A 20054-nucleotide genomic window follows, 5' to 3' on the forward strand; every position below is an offset into this window, starting at 1 on the left:
GGGGAGGCTCATACCTGCACCTCTAGCACCATTCTAGTGTTCATTTTTCTACCAACTTTTCTGACCAAAATCTCCATCCCATAAACTGACCATTCCAAGTTCAAAGCATTATTGGACACATTCACTTTGGTATTCATATTGAATACTATATGAGCATTTGTTATCAGTTAAAATTAATTACATTTTTATATAAGTTTGAAATGAATTACATAAAGATTACCCATATTTTAAAAAACTGCACCCCACATGCCATTTTTAGGAATGTTCTCAGAAGATGCTTGCTCCCCACCGATAGCTATGCCACTCCATCGCTAGCTGCAAAGATTCAAGTTGCTTTCCTCTGGCCGTCTAAGCTGCCACCATCCACTCCACTATCTCAATTTCTCCCCACTCCTCCTCCTATTCCACTGTGTGATACAGCCGCATCACTAGCAATAAAAGTCAATACTCAATTACAAGACTCAATATAGGCTCTTTCCTTAAAAGCCAATTGACAGAGAATAATTTCAAAGAAAAGCAGAGTGGGTTAAAAATAGCAAACTTAAAGTACCAACTTAAATTTTAGAATCCAGTGTACCAAGCAAGTTCTCCAGATGTCATGATTTTACATAGATGTCCCAGAAGTAGACACTAAGCCATTCATTCTGCTTTCTGGGATTCCTAGCATCTATCTGAATAGCAACAGATAGAGTGCAAGAAACAGAGAAACCAGAAAACCTTCAGTCTAATTTCACCTGTGGGATCTCATTAAAACAATGTAACTAGTCATAATCTCATAGGCCCATCTATAAATAGGAGAAAGTATCTATTTCACAGCATGGTTCTTTGCAGTAAATGAGTTGATACATGATTCAGATACAATAAATTAATTGGTTAATTAATAGTCAAGTCTTCAAACCCAGAATGACTGTGAAAATGAATAACTAGAAATAGAAAGATATAAATAAAAACAACCATTCACATCCTTCAGTAGTTTCCCAAGTGACACTAGAAAAATGTTCCAAAATTCTTTGTAGTGTTTGTCTATACCAGTTATCACCCTTTTCAAAATATCTGCTACCATGAATATCTTCATAGAGCATAGACTCTGAGCTGAAGAGATGAGAGTCTATACTGGGTTTCCTCTCTCAACAATCATCCACAAGGAGCCTTCTGGACCTGGCCTGAGTCTTCACAGATCTTCTCTTCCTTAAGGTTGTCCCTCCTATTATTCTACAGGTAAACATTTGCTGGACTTTTGCTCTTTAAAGGCAAGAAGAGATTGTTTGATTTATATATCATAACATCACATTGGTTGGAATTTTGTACTGCAGTTACTCAATAACTCACAATAGGAAAGATGCACAAACATTTACTGAGCATGGCTTGTTATTATGTGTGAAACACGGTGGTAAAGAAATATGAGAAAAAAGAGTAGACGGGATAAGAAAGTAAAAGAAAAAGAATAAAGAATGAATTTGGTTCCTACTATATCTACTGAAAATTTCAATGTCTTCTAATTTATATCTTAAAAGTCATAGGGGGCTTCCCTGCTGGCACAGTGGTTAAGAATCCGCCTGCCAATGCAGGGGACATGGGTTCAGGCCCTGGTCCAGGAAGATCTCACATGCCACGGAGCAACTAAGCCCATGCGCCACATCTACTGAGCCTGTGAGCCACAACTACTGAAGCCCACGTGCCACAACTACTGAAGCCTGCACGCCTAGAGCCCGTGCTCCGCAATAAGATAAGCCACCGTGATGAGAAGCCCATACACTGCAATGAAGAGTAGCCCCCACTCGCTGCAACTAGAGAGAGCCCGCACGCAGCAACAAAGACCCAACACAGCCAAAAATAAATAAATAAATAAATAAAAATCGATTTTAAAAAGTTAATGCTACATTTAAAAAAAAGTCATAGGATTTGTATCTCCAGTATTAAAGTTTCCATTCTAATTTCTTAAAAAATATGCATCTGTTGGATTTGCTATACCTTTGCAGATTTACTTAAGATGCATTAGACAAAAGACCTCATTGGAAAAGAGTAGAATACACTTTGGAGAGTCATCTTCCTACCACAATAAGAAGAAACTTCTTATTAACACAGTGCGAGTGGTATTTGAGAAAACAGGCCCTTTGGGTCATGTTAACGTCAACTCTAATGATGGACATTTTGGAAATAGACATTCTTATTCTAAAACAATGGGTATGTTTTAGAAACTGCATCACCCTTGATAACCAATATTCACAGATGCCCTATTTAAACTTTCCCATTTTATTCCAACAAATATCCTGGTTTTCTTCAATGCTAGTGTTCCTCTAACCTATGGTAGTATGTCTTAGAAATAAATCCTAAAGACTTCATCATTTTACTTTGTGGAGGTAAGGCTATGGATGCAAGGAAATTCCTACCTAGATGTTCAGCACTTTGGAGATCTAATTTAACCTACTGCACTCTGACCATGAACACAACTTTGTCACCAGTTCATTCAATCAAGAGTAGTTTGCAGAGGTCAGAAGTTAACATAAGATGTCACTGGTGCAGTGGTTGAGAATAGGTCAGAGTGGACAACTGGATATTACTGTGTTGGAAAATAGCACCCTTTCTGTATTGCTGCTACTGTTTATATTAAATTACAACTTTTACCTGAGTCATATGTTTACTCAATTATCACAGCCCAACTATTTACATTTCATACCAACATTTGGCACAAAATCCCATCTCTTGTGTGTATGTGTGTGTACATAAGACAGATTTTATTGTCAGCATACAAATATTATATATACTTATACATTCATTCATTCATTTATTCATTTAAGGCATCTCCTACTCCCTCTTTCCAATCTAACCCCCATACTACGCACCTACAGAGACCCTCTGTCCCTGCTGAATTTCTGTTTCTTGTTTGCAATAAAGAACATCAGACTGTGATGTTCTAATATCAAGAATATTTTAAGGATTTTCAGAACCAAGCTCCCAATATCAAGGAGTCTTTTTCACTCCCAATGACTTTGGTGCCACATTGGAAGGGTGCAGATTAAAGTCTGGAGTGTACACAGAAGATACACTGATTATCTTAATAATCAGATAAAGATAAATGTTTCTTTTAAAAAAGTTATTCTGGACTATATTATTTCTAACAATATTTGTGAAACCCCTGATGATTTTTCAAGAGAAAGACCCTTTTATTCCTAACTTCTCTGCTAGGCCAATTTACACATCCATCCTTAGTTTCTTCAACTGAAAAATGAGAACAATAAGACTGCCTTCTTTTAAAGTTTAAGGTAAATCTCAAATTAGGTAATGCACTGTAAATTTCCTTTTGCTTTTTAAAAGTAGCTTTACATGGAGTATTTATCATTATTTGTAGAAGATACTCTGCCAAATATCTAGGTATTTTTAAACAACTATAACAAAATATTTGAAAGATTCTGCTATTTGGTATCCATGTGGAGAGACGTAATGTTGTAATATGACCTGCTGTTTTCACCCAAAGGATGAAGCAGATTCACCCACCACAGTCATCCTCAGATACTCTAATTTATTTAGGGTCATATATAGAAATCTCAGATTCCAAATCTGTTGGTTCAAATAACATCCCATTTTCTGAGTATGTGTTTTGTTTTATAGTTTTTTCCACTCATGCCTTGAAAAGATAGCATCATAAAGCAAGAATCTCATGTGTAAATTTCTGCAGCCACAGAACCAAAAATAGATTTTTTTTACAGTGAGTCCCAGATAAAATTTGATTCATGATTCTTTAATATTTACATAATATCTTTGGAGAAATTCTAATTTTCTCCCTGAGTCATCAAAATAATCATTCATAATTGAGAAGTCTAAATATGATATGATGCAAAAATATGAAAAAATTGAATGCAGTTTTAATTTAAGAGATTAAATGTAAAATTTTAATTTTTATTTAATTTCAATAAAGGCTTAGTGACTGCTTCTTTTGGTCAAGTATGATGCTTAATGCTTGAACAAAGCCTCCTCTCTCAGACACACTGGCTATGACTTTCTCATTATTTACAATGAAAAGTAGCAAGCTCTGTAATGAAGTAATGCTTACATTGCAGTGAGTAAGGGTCCCCAGATGTGCCTGCGAAAGGGAAGGTGTGGTCAGAGATGACACCAAGAGGAGGCAGCATCTGTTTGGGGACAGGAAAAATGAGTAGCATTTTTCCAGGCAGAATATGTAGGGAGAGCATCCTCAGCAGGAAGAAATGCATGGAGAAAATCTTGAGTTTGGGTTTGTTTAGGAAACTAGACAATTAAAGGACCAGACTAGGTGTGGTGAGAGCAAAGGTCTGACAGATGAGCAACCTATCATTTCTTTCCCATCCTTTCTTTCATTTTGTCTCTTCCATCCTTCTTTCCTTCACTCTTTATTGAATATCTCTCATGTACAAGGCATTGTGTTAGTTGCCAAGACAGACATGGCCTTGCTTGCTCTCATGTAACTGAGTCTATATCTGGAGAAAGACAATGAAAGGAAATAAGATTTTTTAAAGCTTACGGTGATGTATTCATGAAGAAGAAAAGAAAAGGGATGAGATGTATAGAATACTATTAAAATATGCCTATCAAAAGAAACAGCAAATATGAAAAGTCTGAGTTAGGAAGATATTCAGTATGTTTGAAGACTTTAACAAAGGATAGTATTGTTGAAGTTCAAGATTCAGTGGAAGGAGGGCATCAAGGAGTACATCAGGAAGGACCTTGGAAACTGTGCTGAGGAATTAATTTTTTCACTTGTAGGAGATGGGGAGCCACTTGAAAAAAATACAGCAGGAGAGTGATATGACCTAAACCACAGCCAGATTCCACAGAACTTTCTGTGATGTAGAAATGTGCTCTGTGCTGTCCAAGATGGTAACCACTAGCTCTACGTGGCTATTTAGCCCTTGAAATCTAGCTAGTGTGATTGAGGGACTGAAATTGTTATTGTATTTAATTTAAATTCATTTTATTTGCATTCAAAGAGCCACATGTGGCTAGTGGCTACTGTATCAGCAGAGATCTCAACTGAGTTAGAGATCATTTTGGCACCTGTGTGGATATCAAATGGCGGGAGATGGGCAAATGGGGCTCTTTGTAACTGCTCACGTGAGAGATGATGGTGTTCGAGCTTAGGATCTGAAATAAACAGGACATAATGATTATTTGGATGTGGGAAGTAAAGGACATTAAGGAATCTTGAGGACACACCCTTATGGGAGGCTCATAACCTCTTCTATTAATCTACATTGCTTTCAAATTAGACATCGATTCTCTTTTGTCTTCTTTTAACCATATTTATCTAATTAATCACCAAATACACCAAACTGGTCAAAAAATTCACATAAAGATTAGCAAACTATAATTAAATCTTTCCAGAAATGCAATCTGGAACTTACAGGAGCTATGTGGTATTTCTCTCTGGTATGTGCTTTTTATGATGGGAGATTAGAAGTTATGAGGATAAACTCTTTTACACCCATGATGACCTTGACCCTCATTGTTCGCCCTCAAGTGACAGGAATCCCAACCAACTCCCATGAATCTCTGTAGGCTCACAGTGACTTAAGGATGTCAGGGGAAATCTAGCAGTGAAGAGTATCCTTTAACTGCCTTAGATATCTTTTGGGGGCTGTCAATCATGCCAATAATGACTTTTCTCTATAAGAAAGGATATTCAAAGTTGAATGCTACATGGACAGTAAAACAGAGATGGTGTGAGACAGAAAAACACATCACTGTGTAGCAGTATGGGCCGTAGGACCATATGCAGAATTAAGATTTAATAATATATTCAATGTATTTATTGTGGCCTGCCTGATTTTCAGCCTTTCTGCTAAGCCCTGTATATTAATTTCTTAGTTAATCCTCTCTTTAAATTACTTGCGTAGCCCACCTAAAATATCATGACTCTCAGTGTTTGTAGTTGTAAAATGAAGATAATATACATTTTTCCCCAGTCATGAAGTTAGTGAGATAATAAATATAATATCCTGACCACAGTATCTGACACTTAATAAATTCTTAGTCAGTGTTGAATAGCTATCAGAAAGGTGGTGTTTGATTATACATTTGTCCCATTTTTGTCAAAACCATTTATTATATGGAAAAATAAGTGTTTACAGAAAACATGCACACGAAAAAATAATAAAAGAGTAGTGCACAGCTATATTGAAGCAGGTTTTTTGAAAATGTCATAAAGTTATATACACTTAGAAATTTTAATTGGACATTCAGGCTCAGTAAATGCAAAAGACATATGGTAAGTGCTGGGAATTAAGAGGTAAACAGGATGTGGCCTGTTAACTCTTAAGAACTAGAAATGCATTTATATTGAAATAGTTTGTTTGCTTGTCTATCGCAACAGAAATAACTCAAGCACACCATTTCAGTATTCAACCAGATGTAATCTTTCTAGGGGGACAAAAGTATTTAAGTTGACCATCCCAAACTTGACTTGGATCCTGAGGCCCATTTGTAGGCACTTCAACTAAGCCTATTCCATTCCCCAGCAAACTGACTTCAAACACGCAGGACAGAGCTAATAAACGTTTGATAGATGGATGGAAATGGCATTTCTCCATTTTTAACACATTCTCTTCTTAAATATGCAATATTATGTTTTCCTCTGCAACACTAAGTCAAATCTGATTGTCCTTTATCAAAAGCAAGGTTGTATAACATATTGTGTCAAACCGGATTGGTATTGTATTGTAAATAGAGCTGCAATGAACATTGTGGTACATGACTACTTTTGAATTATGGTTTTCTCAGGGTATATGCCCAGTAGTGGGATTGCTGGGTCATACGGTAGTTCTATTATTAGTTTTTAAGAAACCTCCAGTGTTCTCCATAGTGGCTGTATCAATTTAATTCCCACCAACAGTGCAAGAGGATTCCTTTTACTCCACACCTTCTCCACCATTTACGGTTTGTAGATTTTTTGATGATGGCCATTCTGACCGGTGTGAGATGATACCTCATTGTAGTTTTGATTTGCACTTCTCTAATGATTAGTGATGTTGAGTATCCTTTCATGTGTTTGATGGCAATCTGTATTATCTTCTTTGGAGAAATATCTATTTAGGTCTTCTGCCCATTTTTGTTTTGTTTTTGTTTTTGTTTTTTTTTATTTTCACTCTTATTATTATTATTTTTTTAAACATCTTTATTGAAGTATAATTGCTTTACAATGGTGTGTTAGTTTCTGCTTTATAACAAAGTGAATCAGTTATACATATACATATGTTCCCATATCTCTTCCCTCTTGCATCTCCCTCCCTCCCACCCTCCTTCTGCCCATTTTTGAATTGGGTTGTTTGTTTTTTTGATATTGAGCTGCATGAGCTGCTTATATATTTTGGAGATTAATCCTTTGTCAGTTGCTTCATTTGCAAATACTTTCTCCCATTCTGAGGGTTGTCTTTTCGTCTTGTTTATGGTTTCCTTTGCTGTGCAAAAGCTTTGAAGTTTCATTAGGTTCCATTTGTTTATTTTTGTTTTTACTCTAGGAGGTGGGTCAAAAAGGATCTTGCTGTGATATATGTCAAAGAATGTTCTTCCTATGTTTTCCTGTAAGAGTTTTATAGTGTCTGGCCTTCCATTTAGGTCTTTAATCCATTTTGAGTTTATTTTTGTGTATGGTGTTAGGGAGTATTCTAATTTCATTCTTTTACATGTAGCTGTCCAGTTTTCCCAGCACCACTTATTGAAGAGGCTTTCTTTTCTCCATTGTATATTCTTGCCTCCTTTATCAAAGATAAGGTGACCATATGTGTGTGGGTTTATCTCTGGGCTTTCTATCCTGTTCCATTGATCTATATTTCTGTTTTTGTGTCAGTACAATACTGTCTTGATTACTGTAGCTTTGTAGTATAGTCTGAAGTCTGGGAGCCTGATTCCTCCAGCTCCATTTTTCTTTCTCAACATTGCTTTGGCTATTCGGGGTCTTTTCTGTTTCCATACAAATTGTGAAATTTTTTGTTCTAGCTCTGTGAAAAATGCCAGTGGTAGTTTGATAGGGATTGCATTGAATGTGTAGATTGCTTTGGGTAGTACAGTCATTTTCACAATTTTGATTCTTCCAATCCAAGAACAGGGTATATCTCTCCATCTGTTTGTATTGTCTTTAATTTCTTTCATCAGTGGCTTACAGTTTTCTGAGTACAGGTCTTTTCCCTCCTTAGGTAGGTTTATTCCTAGGTATCTTATTCTTTGTTGCAATGGTAAGTGGGAATGTTTCCTTAATTTCTCCTTCAGATTTTTCATCATTAGTGTATAGGAATGAAACAGATTTCTGTGCATTAATTTTGTATCCTACTACTTTACCAAATTCATTGATTAGCTCTAGTAGTTTTCTGGTAGCATCTTTAGGATTCTCTGTGTATAGTATCATGTCATCTGCAAACAGTGACAGCTTTTCTTCTTCTTTTCCGATTTGGATTCCTTTTATTTCTTTTTCTTCTCTGATAGCTGTGGCTAAAACTTCCAAAACTATGTTGAATAATAGTGGTGAGAGTGGGCAACCTTGTCTTGATCCTGCTTCAGCTTTTCTCCATTGAGAATGATGCTGGCTGTGGGTTTGTCATATGTGGCCTGTATTATGTTGAGGTAAGTTCCCTCTATGCCTACTTTCTGGAGAGTTTTTATCATAAATGGGTGCTGAATTCTGTCAAAAGATTTTGCTGCATCTATTGAGATTTTCATATGGTTTTTCTCCTTCAATTTGTTAATATGGTGTATCACATTGATTGTTTTGCCTATATTGAAGAATCCTTGCATTCCTGGGATAAACCCCACTTGATCATGGTGGATGATCCTTTTAATGTGCTGCTGGATTCCGTTTGGTAGTATTTTGTTGAGGATTTTTGCATCTATGTTCATCAGTGATATTGGTCTGTAGTTTTCTTTTTTTGACATCTTTGTCTGGTTTTGGTATCAACGTGATGGTGGCCTCATAGAATGAGTTTGGGACTGTTCCTTCCTCTGCTATATTTTGGAAGAGTTTGAGAAGGATAGGTGTTAGTTCTTCTCTAAATGTTTGATAGAATTTGCCTGTGAAGCTGTCTGGTCCTGGGCTTTTGTTTGTTGGAAGATTTTTAATCAATGTTTCAATTTCAGTGCTTGTGATTGGTCTATGTATATTTTCTATTTCTTCCTGGTTCAGTCTCGGCAGGTTGTGCTTTTCTAAGAATTTGTCCATTTCTTCCAGGTTGTCCATTTTATTGGCATATAGTTGCTTGTAGTAAGCCCTTATGATTCTTCGTATTTCTGCAGGGTGAGTTGTTACTTCTCCTTCTTCATTTCTAACTCTGCTGATTTTAGTCTTCTCCTTTTTCTTCTTGGTGAGTATGGCTAATGGTTTATCAATTTTGTTTACCGTCTCAAAGAACCAGCTTTTCGTTTTCTTGATCTTTGTTATTGTTTTCTTCATTTCCTTTTCATTTATTTCTGATCTGATCTTTATGATTTCTTTCCTTCTGCTAACTTTGGTTTTTTTTGGTTCTTCTTTCTCTAATTGTTTTAGGTGTAAGATTAGGTTGTTCATTTGAGATGTTTCTTGTTTCTTGAGGTAGGATTGTATTGCTATAAACTTCCCTCTTAGAACTGCTTTTGCTGCATCCCATAGGTTTTGGGTCGTCGTGTTTTCATTGTCATTTGTTTCTAGGTATTTTTTGATTTCCTGTTTGATTTCTTCAGTGATATCTTGGTTATTTAGTAGCATATTGTTTAGCTTCCATTTGTTTTTATTTTTTTAAAGTTTTTTTTCCCCGTAATTGCTACCTTGTCTCATAGTGTGGTCAGAAAAGATACTTGATACAATTTCAGTTTTCTTAAATGTACCAAGGCTTAATTTGTGAACCAAGATATGATCCTGGAGAATGTTCCATAAGCAGTTGAGAAGAAAGTGTATTCTGTTGTTTTTGGATGGAATGTCCTATAAATATCAATTAAGTCCATCTTGTTTAATGTGTTATTTAAAGCTTCTGTTTCCTTATTTATTTTCATTTTGGATGATTTGTCCATTGGTGAAAGTGGGGTGTTAAAGTCCCCTACTATTTTTGTGTTACTGTCGATTTCCCCTTTTATGGCTGTTAGCATTTGCCTTATGTAGTGAGGTTCTCCTATGTTGTGTGCAAAAATATTTACAATTGTTATATCTTCTTCTTGGATTGATCCCTTGATCATTATGTAGTGTCCTTCTTTGTCTCTTTTAATAGTCTTTATTTTAAAGTCTATTTTGTCTGATATGAGAATTGCTACTCCAGCTTTCTTTTGATTTCCATTTGCATGGAATATCATTTTCCATCTTTCAGTCTCTATGTGTCGCTAGGTCTGAAATGGGTCTCTTGTAGACAGCATATATATGGTCTTGTTCTTGTATCTATTCTGTAATCCATTTACATTTAAGGTAATTATCGATATGTATGTTCCTATTACCATTTTCTTAATTGTTTTGGGTTTGTTTTTGTAGGTCTTTTCCTTCTCTTGTGTTTCCTGCCCAAAGATGTTCCTTTAGCATTTGTCTTAAAGCTGGTTTGGTTGTGGTGAATTCTCTTAGCTTTTACTTGTCTGTGAAGGTTTTAATTGCTCCATAGAATCTGAATGAGATCCTTGCTGGGTAGAGTAATGTTGGTTGTAGGTTTTTCCCTTTCACCACTTAAATATGTCCTGCCACTCCCTTCTGGCTTGCAGAGTTTCTGCTGAAAGATCAGGTGTTAACCTTATGGGGGTTCCCTTGTATGTCATTTGTTGCTTTTCCCTTGCTGCTTTTAATATTTTTTTCTTTTTATTTAATTTTTGATATCGTGATTAATATGTGCCTTGGCATGTTTCTCCTCTTATTTGTCCTGTATAGGACTCTCTGCACTTTCTGGACTTGATTGACTATTTCTTTTCCCATGGTAGGGAAGTTTTCAACTATAATCTCTTCGAATGTTTTCTCAGACCCCTTCTTTTTCTCTTTTTCTTCTGACACCCCTATAATTTGAATGTTGGTGCATTTAATGTTGTCCCAGAGGTCTCTGAGACTGTCCTCAATTCTTCTCATTCTTTTTTCTTTATTCTGCTCTGTGGTAGCTATTTCCACTATTTTGTCTTCCAGGTCACTTATCCGTTCTCCTTCCTCATTTATTCTGCTACTGATTCCTTCTAGAGAATTTTTCATTTCAGTTATTGTGTTGTTCATCCTTGTTTGTTTGCTCTTTAGTTCTTCTAGGTCCTTGTTAAACGTTTCTTGTATTTTCTCCATTCTATTTCCAAGATTTTGGACCATCTTTACTGTCATTACTCTGAATTCTTTTTCAGGTAGACTGCCTATTTCCTCTTCATTTGTTTGGTCTGATGGGTTTTTACCTTGCTCCTTCATTTGTTGCTTATTTTTCTCTCTTCCCATTTTGCTTAACTTACTGTGTTTGGGGTCTCATTTTCTCAGGCTGCAGGTTCATAGTTCCCATTGTTTTTGGTGTCTGCTCCCAGTGGGTAAGGTTGGTTCAGTGGCTTGTGTAGGTTTCCTGGTGGAGGGCACTGGTGCCTGTGTTCTGGTGGGTGGGGCTGGATCTTGTCTTTCTGGTGGGCAGGGCTGCGTCCAGTGTTGTGTTTCGTGATGTCTGTGAACTTAGTATGATTTTAAGCTGCGTCTCTGCTGATGTGTGGGGTTGTGTTCCTGTCTTGCTAGTTGTTTGGCATGGGGCATCCAGCACTGGAGCTTGGTGGCTGTTGGGTGGAGCTGTCTTAGCATTGAGATGGAGATCGCTGGGAGAGCTCTCGCCGATTGATATTACGTGGGTCTCGGTGGTCTCTGGTGGTTCAGTGTCCTGATCTTGGCTCTCCCACCACAGAGGTTCAGGCCTGACACCAGGCCCGAGCACCAAGACCCTGTCAGCCACATAGTTCGGGCAGCCATCCTGTCATGGAGTTGCCTGAGGGCCGGGCATCCTGTTGGTGGCTCCTCTCCTTGGGTCCCGGAGATGCCTGAGGGGTGGCCTCCTGTCAGGGGTTTCCCAGTCAGGTGCAGTCACCTGAAGGCCAGGCGTTGGGTCTGAGTCATGCAGGGCGCTAGGCGCTAGCCTTCTCTGCTCCAGGGCGCAGTGTTGGGGGATTCGGCCAGCATCTGAGACCCAAGTTACGGCTTCCATCAGGTTTATATCTGAGCCCCAGGTTTACGACTTCAAGATTCTCCAAACTTTTTTTCTTTTCCTCTGTGCTCAGTCTAGTTCCACTTGCTCATAGGGGGACTGCATTCAGAGGCCTCTCCTCCTGCACTTCAGACCAGAGTTTCTCATCAGTTTGATAATTTTTGATTATTGTTAGTCAGGTTTACCATACCACACTGGTAACATTTCAGCTAAATCAATTTGCCGCTTTAGCATTTGCATCTAAAAATGTAGAACAAATATATATTTGCCTAAGAGAAGACACTGTAGTTTGGAGGTAACATGTGAGTTTGGAGCTAGATGACTAGCAGCATGAAGTTGGGCAAATTACTACACCAGTAAAGAGGTTCCGTGCACTTATCCGTGATGGACATACTCGGGGCAGATGTCCCTTTAAGGAAGGATGCCAGAGCTGTAGGATGAGCAGTCAGGGGAGACCCTCTAGAAAGCAGGTCCTTAGAATCTGCCTCTTTTTCAGAAATTGTCCTCTCCAGGAGTTACCTGGAGATTAAGCCAGCAGAGGGATAAAGGCCCTACCATTCCGGCAGGACACAGGACTCCTCTGATGATCAACACTCATCCCACTGGGTTGGGCCAAGGCTTTGCTGGGATCGCACTGCAGTTTTACTGCTCCCCAAGTCTGCCTGCTTCTGTCCCCTTCCAGTCACAGGTGCTGCTCTCTAACAAACAGCTTGCACTTCAAACTCCATCTACTTCCCAGGAAAACAACCTGCAACCGACGTGTTTAATGGGGATAAGAATATAGGTAATTCATAGAGTTCATGTCATACAGTGTAAATGAGACATATGTGAAGGGCACTGTGCTAAAACACTAAATAGGCATGACTGAAGATCCACAAAAAATTTCCAGTATTACTCATTAAACATCTACTCTTGTATTGGAGAATGCATGTTAGAGTTTGTTGAACATACTCCAGCAAGTCTGTTCCAAGTGAAATTCTATTTCATGCCACTTCATGCTTTCAGAGAGAGAAATGCTGCTGTGCAAGTCAGAGGTTTTGCCAAGGCATTGAAGTGCAGAGACCAGAGTCTGGCTAAGGCAATCACCAGCCTCAGTTCTAAAAACCCTGTACCGTAGTCATCACTGAGGCCTGGAGAACAGAAGGGGCAGGTAGAAAAATAGGGTATTATGAGAAATTCATGCAAGAAACAAATATATTCCCCAGTCCAAGAGAGTAAGCATCTCAGTCTTTTTCAGGATGTCCTTTCACAGTGTGTATGGTAGTTATGGTGATTTTCCCTAAAGCTACACTAAATGAAGCCAGATTTTTCTGGCTGACTCAACGTAAGTGCACACTGTCAGGTGCCCCATGAGAACTTAACGTCCCAAGGGTTCTAAGGCAAGCGTGGGGGACATCAACCCCATCATATACAGCTGGATTCTAATAAAGGAATTTCTTTGACTACTCCAAGTTTAAAAAATATTTTTAAAATCTTACCTTTAGGGAGTTTCCTAGACAGAATAAGATCCTGGAATTATGTGAGAACCAACTATTCAAATTACTGATGAAAATCCAAGCTCTTACCAGTCTATTGTAGGAGATGACAAACTCTTTGGTAAAGTAAATATATTAGGCTTTGCAGGTCATACTGTCTCTGTCACAACTATTCCACTGCAGAGTGGCTGTGTTCCAATAAAACTTTATTTTTTAAAAATGTGGGAGGCCAGATTCTGCACACAGGCTATAGTTTGCTAACTTCTGGCCTCATGCAATAGACTTAAAGTATTCACTAGTCATGGGTCCTCCCTTAAGTAGGTTCTATGGAAAGGAAAAGGGGGCAACGTATATCCTACTACACAAATAGGAATAAGTGTCATGATGTTTGCGATGCTCTGAAATGCTTGATGCATTAGAATCTAGAGCACAGACCAGCACAGAAGCCTGAATGTCCTTTACATCAAATGTTTCAGATTCTCTGAAAAATTACAGAAAGTTCAAAGACTAAATCTCTCCCTCTTAAAGAGTGCAAAGCCCCTGAGCCAAGTAACTCATCTATGAAATCCTAGTGCAAAGAAGCTCGAGTTCAAATTGATCTGGCTGCCCTGTCTTTTGTCCCAGTGATGTTCCTTAGAGCACAGCTAGGGAGATGCTTGGAGAAGGGCAGTGTATATTCTAGTTTCCAAATTTAACAGGAATAAATGCACTTTTATATTATAAAAACTATTTTGCTGTGGCAAATTTATAGGAAGATACAATGTTGAGCCAACTGCAAGGAAAGATGCTGTTTAGAGCCACTAATAATGAAATAAACCCCTTAGTTATGAATCAGTTATGTATTTCACTGAACTCCAACTGTTTCTTTCTCACTGTTTAATTTCATTCTAGCTTTTGTTATTATGCCTAAAGAAACCATTTTAACATTTTCTCCCATGCACTTCAAGTATCAAAAATTCCATCTACAAGTTTTCAACTTTTGCCTCTAATTGCTCTACTGGTTGCTCTAACTGCTTTAATAAATAATATTATCTGAGTTCTGCTAGTCACAGAATTCTAAAGTCCCCGCATCACATATTATTTATTATTCCTTTAAGGGAAAAAAGGAGTCTTTTTTCTACCCAAAGCTTCTCTTTATAGTGAGAGAGAAAGAGGAGGGAGGAAGGGAGGGAGGGAATAAAAAATGAGAGAAAATTACATACATACAGTCCACCCTCCAGATTAATACTAGGTTCTCTAGAGTGTGAGATATTTCCACTTTAACATCACTGGATATCTGTGGTTGCTTCTATTGCAATTCCTTAGACAACTAGGAAACCTCTTCCTCTATGTGACCCTAAAGTTCCATAATCTAGTTTTGTTTATCATTTTCAGATAGCCTTAAAGGTTAGTTAGATAAATGTGAAAGACTTGAATTTAACATGGCTATTTAACCAGCCTCCTTACTATAGAACAAGGTCCATGAGGGCAGAGGATCTGTCTTTATAGAAATTCCTTAGGAAACCATAGATTAGATAGATATAGATATAGATATAAATATATAGATATGGATATAGACAAGTCATATGTGCCACAGAATATAATATATAGTATATATAACATGTGCTATATATATATATAGAGAGAGAGAGAGTGTGTAATGTGAATGAATGGCCATGTGACTAAATGAATATATGACTTAATTAATATTAATCACTATTAGCTGAATTAGCAGTACAGTGAGTGTTTTGGGAAAATGACTTGGAAAAGCTGGTACTGTTGAATTGGGAGACAATCAAATTTTAACTGGCTAAGAGTGTGCAGGAACTAAGTGACCAAGTTTTAATTGTTTTAAAAAGACTTAGTCCATGTACTAGACCCATGTACACTGTTGGTAGGAATGCAAAGTGGTGCAGCAGCTATGGAAAACAGTATGAAAGTTCCTAAAAAAAATTAAAATAGAACTACCATATAATTCAGCAATCTCACTTCAGGGCATTTATTCAAACTAACTGAAATCATATTAGCAGTCCTACGTTCACTGCAGCATTATTCACAATAGCCAAGATGTGGAAACAACCTAAATGTCCATCGACAGATGAATGGATAAAGAAAATGTGGTGTATAGACAGAATGGAGTATTATTCAGCCTTAAAAAGAAGAAAATTCTGTAATGTGTAGCAACATCGATGAGCCTGGAGGACATTTTGCTAAGTACAAGAAACCAGTCACAGAAGGATATTATAGCATGATTCCACTTATATGAGGTATCTAAAATAGTCAGCCATGGAAGCACAGAATGGTGGTTGCCAGGGGCTGGGAGAAGGGAGGAATGAGAAGTTGCTAATCAATGGCTATAAAGTTTCAGTTACGCAAGACAAATACGTTTTAGGGATGTGCTGTATAACATTGTGCTTGCAGTTAACAATACTGTGCTGTACACTTAAAAATCTGTTAAAAGGGTAGATCTCATGTAAAGTGTTCTTATCACAATTAAAAACAACAACAACAAAAAGACAAGGTCTCTTGGGAGTTATTGCAAGATTGAGGAGAGAGTCAATCGATACACAGTTTACTCGCCAAACAATTGCCAGCTTTTCTACAGTATGAAACATTTCCACTGTAGCATCATTGGACATCAGGACTATAAGAAGTGTTTTCAGGAAAAGAGCTCATTAACAGCAAGCCTGGTAACTGAGGCGAATTATAAAAATGCCAGAATACAAGTAGGAAAAAAAAAAAAGCAGTGTCTTGTGTTGAGTGGGCACTTATATTCAAGAGAGGAATTAGGGCAACAGAGCACTGTGGCCGCCGTGGTCATGTGTCAGCCTGCTTTGCCTGCTGAATGGCCATCATTCCCACTTTTAATTTAAGCAGCTCATGTAGTCTTACTCATGGAGAATGCTTTGCAGAAAATAAATAGGAAGCAACTATGTAAAAAAACAGTCACATGCCACTCAAAGCCATGGTGAAATCAAATACACACTTGACATGACTTTATTGAGAGGAAAAAAATGAGCCATAGCAGGTTTACATGAAAGCACTGACCTGTATTTAACACCTACTCTGTGCTAGGAACTTTTACCTTAAGGACAAACAATATGCTCCCTCAAATGCCATTTCAGAGTGTCTATCACAAAGTACCAACTCAGTAAACATTAGCTGTCATCATCCTACACCTCATGCAAAATACCAGAACGTAGCAAAGCATGCATAGACATAGTGGTCAGTGGTAAGAAGAAACCTGGGTTTAAACCCTGGCCCCACACCCCCTGCTATGTCAACATGCACAGGAAGCATCTTTTCAGAGCCTCAGTCTCCTTCTCCATAACGCTGGAATCATACTGACTACTTCATAGGTGTCTTTTGTGAGAATTAAGTGAAATGATACATAATAGAAACTTAGCACAATGTCTGATTCATCAAATAACAATAACATTGTTTTTCCCTTTACCTCCGAATCACAGTTTGGTTCACAACCGATAGTAACAAACCCATACAAAGGGGCTAGACTGATGAGAAAGGAACACTCCACCCGTACCCTGGTTAATTCCACAGACCTGATATATGTATGCTCTTTTTTTCCTGGTATGCATCCTGGACTGAATGAGACCATTTAGAGAATGAATAGTTTATTATTTCAATTAAATTGGTCCTGCTAATTCAATGCAGTCTTGTTTATAATAGCCAAGATACGGAAACAACCTAAGTGTCCATCTACAGATGAATGGATAAAGAAGATGTCATACAAACATGTACATGCACACAATGGAATATTACTCAGTCATAAAAAAAAGAATGAAATCCTGCCATTTGTGAAAACATAGACCTCGAAGGTATTATGCTTAGTGAAATAAGTCAGACAGAGAAAGACAAATACTGTATGATTTTACTCATATGTGTCATCTGAGACAAACTAATGAACAAACAAAATAAAATAAAAACAAATTCATAAATACAGAGAATAGATTAGTAGCTACCAAGAAGGGAACAGGGTTGAGGTGGTGAAATGGGTGAAGGGGATCTGCTGTATGGTGATGGACGGTGACTAGACTTGTGGTGGTGCTCTCTCTGTAGTGTATGCAAATGTTGAACTATAATGCTGTACACCTGAAAATTATATAATTAAAAATAAACAAACACATAAAAGAAGATTTTGAGGAAAAAAATTGGTCCTGCTATGCCATCACAATACGTAGAGACACAGTCTGAGTCACAGAGATCATAGGGAAAGAAAGGGAGTGTGACAAAGGAACAGAAAGCAGGCATTGCACTGCCAGAAAAAAAAAAAAAAAAATGTAGGAACCACAGTTCCATTCTCGACTATTTGTATGACAATGGGCAAGTTAGTCTTTTCATCCTCGGTTTCTCATCTGTTAAATGAGTATACGTATTATCTCATAAAGGTGTTAGGAAATGAACTGAATACATTTAGCAAATCCCTGCCACATAGTAAGCACTCACTAGTAACAATATTCATCACAGTAGCAAGGGCAAATTAGACTAAATGATGCTAATTAGACTATTTAGCATGTAACTGTTAAATAAAAAATAACAGGTAATTCTGCACAGTCAGCAACCTTGAGTAGAAGAATCTCTGCTAAAATGAGTACTAAGATTTTATTTTTATTTTATTATTTATTTTTATTTATTTATTTATTTGGAGCAGAGAAAGGTTTATTGCAAGGTGAAATGAGTACTAGGTTTTTAATTTGCATTTAAGATATGAAATTTATGGTGGCTTTATTAGTTGGTAGTGTTAATAGCTCCAAAGATGATATTATCCCAAAATACAGATGAGGAAGCTGAGTCTCAGAGAATTCCAAGAGACCAGCTGTCTGGCTGGGAAGTAGGAGTGACAGGATTTGAAATGTAGTCTGCTGTAGCTTCAAGATATGGCATCTTTTAAATAATTTACACAATTGTATTCTGTATTACTGAGAAGCATACGGTATTGAAGAAAGCAGCACATGCTTAATTAATGTTCCTGGAAGGGAGACGGTAAGACCATGAATTTTGCCTCTGTATCACTGTCTGTTTGCCCTGATGGGCTTATACAGACATAGATATAGATACAGATATGTTTATAGACATAGAAATAGGTTTAGTTATAAGAATTTTAAAATACATGATATTTTCAGCTTGACAATGTGCTCTCAAAAGAAGCTGAGTCTTAGAGGAAGTTGACCAACCAATTAATGACTGCATGTTTTAACATGGCAGATGCCACAATAAATGCCTATTTCTTGCTGGATGGCAAAGTAAACATTCCCCTAAAAGATGCGTACATTCTTGTTAGCATATAAAATACAACAGCCCTAAAGAGAAAATCATGCTTTGTTATTTGTTACTTGATAATTCCCTGAATATCTGTGTCCTCTAGTTCTGTTTAAAAAGGTTAAATGGCTCTAAATCTGTCTGCTAGACTTATAAGGAACTATGCACTGCTCTAGCTAGTCAGGAAATTTAATTTTCTACACAAATTAACCAATTGTTCATCGAGAGAGGAAAGCTGCTCTCCATAACCCAGTTGGGGGGACAGGGATTAAGGGAGGGACAACTGCAAAAATGCAGAACAGATACTGAAAAATGCAGTTGGTGATTCTTACATTCTAGATTCATTCCTATGGAGCCAGTCCACCTCCAGTCAGAATGGTGTGGGGCTCACTTTCTGAATAATGCATCAAAACCCTGTTGTAAATGATTTGAAACAGTAATCGCCCTTTCTTCGGGTGAAACCATATATGCCAAGGAACTAGCACTTGCCTGACATCTATCAGAGCTAGAGTATGCCTGTGTCATCAAATGGTACTTTATCTGTCCATCTCTTCCTGGTAACACAGCCCCAGACCCCCTTTAGTTTGCCTGGAAACAAAATGCTTCCAGGTTGGGCAGTTGTTGCTAAGCAGCCTCAAGCTTCTTCTTCACCTGCCTTTTATGCCACTGACAATTATAAAAAATAACAATAGCAATAACAATCAGCTACAATGATAATCATCACTTGATTCCCTGTGAGCTGGAATGATTATCAGCATATCTCCATTTTTACATCAGTCAATGGATAGATTATAAAATGGGCAAAAACATGTGGGGAGCTATGAACCTGGATGTTTACCCACTTCTAACCAATTTGAGGTTAGTATCACTTTCACTTTGGTATCAAAAGTTACTCAAACTTCATCTCCAGCTGATGAAGAACATGTTTCTGCACAGGAAGTCTGTTCCCGCTGGTACTATAGATTCCATGTTTGGGGTGTACATGGGATTGCCCTGATATCTGAACCCCTATTTGCCCTGAGGGTCCTCAGCTTGGCATGCTCCTGGCCCCCTATGGGCTCTTTGCTGACAAGAGTAGAAATCTTGACAAATCAAATGCTAAACTGACCCCATGGCTGGTCTCTCGGTTAAACCAATCTTGTTTACTTTCTTCATATTCTCTCTTATGCTTGAAGATGTGAAGAAAGTGGTCATTGCTCTGTTCTGT

At 37.7% G+C, this 20054-nt stretch overlaps 1 protein-coding gene across 2 annotated transcripts in view; it reads right to left on the minus strand.

Annotated features, from left to right (window-relative positions):
* The window catches only part of CDH8 (cadherin 8), a 370394-nt gene that overhangs the window by 121336 nt on the left and 229004 nt on the right, over positions 1-20054 (minus strand). The gene's annotated exons all lie outside the window — the stretch shown is intronic.

The sequence above is a fragment of the Balaenoptera physalus genome, assembly GCF_965194825.1.
Source record: "Balaenoptera physalus genome assembly, chromosome: 19".
Taxonomy (NCBI): domain Eukaryota; kingdom Metazoa; phylum Chordata; class Mammalia; order Artiodactyla; family Balaenopteridae; genus Balaenoptera; species Balaenoptera physalus.